The sequence below is a fragment of the Oculina patagonica genome, chromosome 3 (assembly GCF_052425735.1).
Source record: "Oculina patagonica isolate OP01 chromosome 3, crgOcupat, whole genome shotgun sequence".
NCBI classification, from domain to species: Eukaryota; Metazoa; Cnidaria; class Anthozoa; order Scleractinia; family Oculinidae; genus Oculina; species Oculina patagonica.
Genome location: NC_135760.1, coordinates 24,072,485 through 24,078,767, shown reverse-complemented (window position 1 = coordinate 24,078,767; position 6,283 = coordinate 24,072,485). Strand labels below are relative to the sequence as shown.

The window sequence follows — 6,283 nt, the reverse complement described above, 5'->3', positions numbered from 1 at the left end:
CGTATAAAAGACTTGTGAAATCTACATTTGCACACAATAAACACGGACTCACACCCTTTCGAACGCGCACTCAATTGTCGGGGAAATCCTCCTTTTGACGGAGAAATTACCGCCTGAATATTAAAACAATAGAAATTTGTTAACGAGTCGAAAACAGCCCAAAATGACCATTTTCAAGGTGGACCATTTTGCTCATTAACGGATTTCTATTGTTTCAATATTCAGAGAGGATTTTCTCTGCCTATAAAAGACTTGTGACATCGACATTTACACACAATAAACACGGACTCACGCACTTTCGAACGCGCACACGACTGTCCGGGAAATCCTCCTTTTGACGTGGATATTAAAGCCTGAATATTGAAACAAAAGAAATTTGTTAATGAGTCGAAAACAGCCCAAACTGACCTCTTTCAAGGTGGACCATTTTGCTCATTAACGGATTTCTATTGTTTCAATATTCAGAGAGGATTTTCTCTGCGGATAAAAAGACTTGTGAAATCTACATTTGCACACAATAAACACGGACTCGCACCCTTTCGAACGCACGCACAATTGTCCGGGAAATCCTCTTATTGACGGAGATATTATCGCCTGAATATTGAAACAATAGCAATTTGTTAATGAGTCGAAAACAGCCCAAACTAACCATTTTTAAGGTGGTCCATTTTGCCCATTAACGGATTTATAGTTTTAATATTCAGAGAGGATTTTCTCTACGTGTAAAAAATTGGTGAAATTGAGACTTGCACACAATAGACACGGACTCGCACCCTTTCGAACGCGCACAAAATTGTCCAGGAAATCCCCATTTTAACGGGGATATTATCGCCTGAATATTGAAACAATAGAACTTTGTTGCCAAATTTAACCTTTTCCAAGGTGAACCATATTATTCATTTACGGATTTCCATTGTTTCAATGAGCAGATAGGATTCGGATGGTAACGTCTCTTATAATTTAAAGATAAAACAGACTGTATTTGGCTGAAAGCTGTGTTTTAATCATTCTATAGAAGCACAAACAATTTACTGTAAGTTTATTGAAAATAGATGGAAAAACTTCTTTCATACTTTTGTAGAGGTTTAGAAACACTTGTGAAAGTATCGAAAACTCAATATAGCCAAATGACGTGTGTCCATAGGTCCCTGTTCTTTCAAACTTAAGTGCAAACTTCCACTCGTGTTTCTAGAAGTCTGTCAAAACAAAGACATCATTTCTCTACTTGTGATTACTGTTTTATTGGTAGTTATTATTTTTGGATATAACTAATCGACAGAGAAAACAAAGTTTACGAAACCAGCCTTTCTTTTCCTGTAAAGGCAACAGACTGATCTTTGTCGCATATATAAGGAACATTGGTACTTCGAATTAATTTTATCTCACGTTATATCGGGATTGTTCCCATATAAAATGACCAGTAGGATATATATATATACTTCCGTTGCCAATTTTAACCAATAAAGACTAAAAGAAAAATTGATGGATTTTGAGCAAGCTATAATAGAACGCTTGCGATATTTTAATTTCTTAATTTTAATATTTACCTAATAAATATTACACTATTATATAGATATTACCGCATTATTGTATCTAGATTTGCTTTTAATTTTAAATTTAATTACTATATATTTGTATAATTATTATGGTAGTAATATTTTATGGAATTTGTTTTTAATCTAGATTGTTTTTTGCACTTTTAATAATGTTAAGTTCTGGCCCTGGTTGCTCAAAAGAAAAGATAACGCTATCTACCAGATAAATCACTGTCCAATGGATTGCGAATATTGTTTTTCCAATACTTGTCCGCTGGATAGCAAATTACCCAGTCGATAGCGTTATCCATCTTTTAAAGGACCTTAGTCAGCCTCCGCCATATTTGATGACATCGAACTTTTGAAAACTGTACGCCGAAGCGAAATCCTGTTGCATTGCTGTAAGTTGTATTACTGGAAGTCTGTTTAATTTATTTAAGCAATTTCACAGTGATCTCTTTCGTTTAGACAAACTCCGCAAAAAATATAGTACCGAAATTCTCACATGTAAACAAAAACAAAGAGTTGGCTGACTAGGGTGCTTTAACAACTGGGTCATGTATACAGCGCACGACTGAAGTCACGCATGCTCCTCAGTGAATGTCGTCGTATGTCTTTGTTAGCACCTCTATTGGGAAGCTGAAACAGTTCTTCTCATTGGAGATCTTTCACTGTTAGAAACAAAAGCAACGAAAGTTATATAAATATATCTAAAAAATACTGAATTGATTGTCTGTAATCAGTCTCTAGAGATTCGAATGACACAGTCCAGGCAGTCATGTTGGTGGAGCTGTTCACCAACATGGCGGAGATGACGTCACTAACACGACGAAAAATGAGTCTGATTTGTTATCGCTGAACTTAAAACTGAGTGAAAACCGCTTTGAATACGACAGTTCATTATTCTAGCACAAGGAGAACACAAAAGCCAAATAATAGGACTGATAGGTATCTGCACGCTTTTCATAAATAGTAGACGGAAACTAACAACATTTCCGCTCGATATCGCACTAGGGATTTTGGAATTTGGCGAATCCTGGTTCGAATCTACCCGGTGTTTTATAATAATTGTTATTATTTTTTTCCGAAATGCCTAGACTTGCCGCACATGATACTGCCATAATAAAAAGAAACCGAAAAGGAACGACTCCACATGACCAACACCGGGAGAAAATTATACAGTCAGGAAAAAGGGCATCCCGCTTCACGGGATCTTGCGAGTTGTAAGTCGTTAAAACACAACTGGCTGTGTTCTCATTGATGCTCATTTTTATCCTGATCTTCAATATTATATTGTCATAAGTTCAAAGACAGACGGCAAAACTTAAGGGGACAGTGATCAAGTCAAAGATCGGTTTACTTACGCCTGGGTACCGTCCACGCCTTCCTCGCCCATGAGCACTGTGATTGAAGGTGTACTCGACAATGGTTGTCGGTTAGATCTTTGTTCACTTTTCTACAATGGACGACAATTCATTCGTCAGACATGACGTGCTGCTCACGTTAGTAAAAAGTCATGCAGATAAATGGTTTGGTTTGGACTGCGCTAACGCCTGTTATTTTTTGCGATATTGCATGAGATGAGTCGCTCAACTATTTCGAAGGGTAACTTTTCTCGATGTTTGTTCCAGCTGTTTTATTTTATGTGAATTTATTTGTTACCGGTTATAAGCCCTGGTGTTTATTCCACTTCGTCAGGGGTTGTGAGAGGGCTTATTACTGAGTGAGGACGTAAGTAAGTGCATATGAAAAAGTTGGATTGGGGTATGGGGAGAGGGGGCTTAAACGAGCTTAGCCTATAAGTGGAAAGAGGGTGTGATGTAGCAATGTAATTTTCGTGTGACCACGTTAACTTAATGTGAAGGTACGATAGAGAGTGAGTCGATATTGTTACTTTGCTTGTACTGTATTTAATCATAAATGGTGTAAATGTATTTCAATAAAAATGAAAGGGAGGAGGGATCTTTTACCGGCAGGCATTTTATTCTCACAGAAACCTCAGTATGTTTTGCGCCATTAGTTGTAGCCTTTTTGAAAATGGCCTATAACAGTCAAAATAGACAGCAGTTCTCATTCAGTATATGATTTCAGTATGTTTTAAAAAGGGTGTTCACTCACCCGGCTCATCTTACTTGAGGCCTTTAAGTAAGTCCAGGATCTGTTAAGAAAAATGAAACGGCAAAGCTAAATTTAAGATTTAATAGTCCGTTGATTGTCATGTCACACAACGTTTGAGTTGCGTGACAATCCAACTTACAACTGCGAAGGAGACTATAACGACTTTAAAACTAACGATATCAATGAAAACAAAATGCGTAAAGACCATTGTTAATAAAAAGACCTTTTTAGCGGCAGTTCGGACGCGGTCTGTCACTTCTCGCGTCTTCAGAGTCACTCCAAAAATGTCCTCATGGTATCGACCGGAACTCTGGATAAGATAAGTAGGTATAATGTAAAGTGAAAATAATTGTACATCAATGTTGACTAGCTTACGCACTTTATGTTTAAGCATGGAACAAAAAAGTATATTTTTTCAGTTTATTTAGGGCAAAAATGTTGGGTTTCTTTGGTATGGCAGAAGGGTGGTAGGGCAATTACAACAGAGGACCAGCTAATTTGTTTATTGAAGAGTCATTCATTTTACCTTCATTTTGTTGATTGTCTCCTGAGCCTCCTGTTAAGACATGGCGGTGTATTCTTGTAGGAGGGTCTAGGAAGGTGCAAATGTTCATTAATGCAATTTTCTGGCCTCAAAATGTATCCCCCAGCGGGGAGATTGAGGATTGCTACATTAAAGGGACGGGGATGCTAGTCGGAAAAATTGGAATTAAACCCCTAAAGGAGACCAATATAGGCGTGGCTAGAGCTTCTTTGACCCCTAAAAGATACAACTTTTTAACACAGACAACTAAAAGCTACAGTGATTTTTAATGATGCAACCCTAAACGAGACCTTGGCAGCTTTGCCGTTCTGTCCTGAACACCCTAAATGAAACCATAAAGTCTCCGTTATTTACACCCCTAGACAAGACGACGAGCACCCCGCCCCTATCATATGGAAATCCCCTGCCTGTGGACTGTATCCATTTGCTCGAACTCTGTGGGCTGGATATTTTAATTCACTTGCCCCACACACTAATTTATTTCTTACCTATCCCCAAAATGTTCTTAAAAAAGTAAATCTAAACGAAGTTATTTTTTTATTAAATCAAGAACAAGCTGGTTTACCTGCAGCGTTCTACAAACATCTTCAGCCATTGACACATCGCCGCACACGTAAAAGTGTCCTTGCTGACTCAGCAATTTTTCACAAATGTCAAACGCCTCCTGCTTCAGCATGTCTTGAACGTATCTCTGAAAAGAACAACAAAACTAATAGTCAGTCAGTCCGCGATTCTAAACTTCAGTAAAAATAATGGAAAACGAAATGGAACCGGCCAAGTTTCGTGCAACAAAGTACCGACCAAGCAACAAACGCAAGAAACTTTTGAGCCCAAGCCCAAACTCTCGCAGGTTGTTTTCTCTGTGTCATGTTTGTTGACTTTCGTTCGTTGTTTTAGACGTCTTGACTGTCTGTTTGTCTGTCTATTTGTCTGTCTGTCTGTCTGTCTGTCTGTCTGTCTATCTTCCTGTCTGCAGGTTGTTTTCTTTTGTCATGTTTGTTGACTTTCGTTCGTTGTTTTAGCGTCTTGCTGTCTGTTTGTCTGTCTATCTGTCTGTCTGTCTATCTTCCTGTCTGTCTGTCTCGACAGTAGCAAAAAATGTATCAGTTATGACCGCAGCGAAAACTAAAGATTAGTCAAGTCTAGCCTTAATCTTAATTCAAGCTTAATAAATGCTAACACGGCATAAACAACATTTCAGGCGTCTACCGTACTTTTCGAGAGGGTTAACAAGCTAGATTTGTTGGCATAGAAAAAATGCTTCCGTGATACTAGCTACCATGGAAAGTCAAGAACGAAGGTATTGATGGTCAGAAAACTGAAAGAAATGGAGATTTTCTTGGTCTTGATATGCAATCACATACCTCATTAAACGAAATTTTTGCAACAAGGAAGAATGATATTTCATGACACTTAATTTTCGCCAATTCGGAGAATTTGTTCAGAACACATTGATTGTTCTTTTTTGCGATAATGCGAACATTTTATGTTGGAAAATTTTCGGAAAAATTGCATTCCGGCTCCCAACTAGCGCTATACGAAATGCGTAAAGGCCACTTAGGAGAATTTATATGTTGATGTTAATTAGAGTTTACTCACCTTTGGCTGCTGCGGTTCACGTGAATGAGCCGTCCACACCTCGGTCAAGGCTCCCTCGCCTTTCGCTTGAGCCATTTCATCTTTGTAGATGTAATCTTGGGTAGAATTTCTACACCCGAAAAACATCAAAATTTCGCCCCATTTTCCTAAAGAAGGGTTCAACGTGTTACTGCTAGCCAATGCAGCATCTTCGTCTTTTTCAGAAAAGATTTGACGCTGTAACGAAGAACTAGCAGCAAAATTGCGGTGCTGTGTTTTAGGGCTGGAGTCTGGCGAGTCAGCATCAGGAGCAGCAAAATTTCGCCGACGTATTTGAGGACTCGAGTCCGGTGTGACGTCGAACGTTTTCGGTCTGGGAGCACTTTTCTTGGTGATGTCATACTGACGCTGCTGCCAAAAGCTTCGGAAAGGAGCTATGCCCGTCCCAGGCCCCACCATGATAATTGGAACCGTGCCATCTTCAGGCATATGGAAGGTATGGGCTCTG

At 38.8% G+C, this 6,283-nt stretch overlaps 1 protein-coding gene and 1 long non-coding RNA gene across 2 annotated transcripts in view; one reads left to right on the top strand and one right to left on the bottom strand.

The window, feature by feature from the left end:
- Positions 1-6,283, top strand: part of LOC144647108 (nitric oxide synthase, inducible-like) — a 62,632-nt gene that overhangs the window by 25,334 nt on the left and 31,015 nt on the right. The gene's annotated exons all lie outside the window — the stretch shown is intronic.
- On the bottom strand, positions 963-4,838 carry LOC144647134 (uncharacterized). The gene is made up of 6 exons (XR_013569535.1): positions 4,763-4,838; positions 4,180-4,245; positions 3,880-3,963; positions 3,654-3,695; positions 2,900-2,991; positions 963-2,206 (listed from the first exon to the last, which is right to left on the bottom strand). It is a non-coding gene; the product is annotated as an uncharacterized LOC144647134 (long non-coding RNA).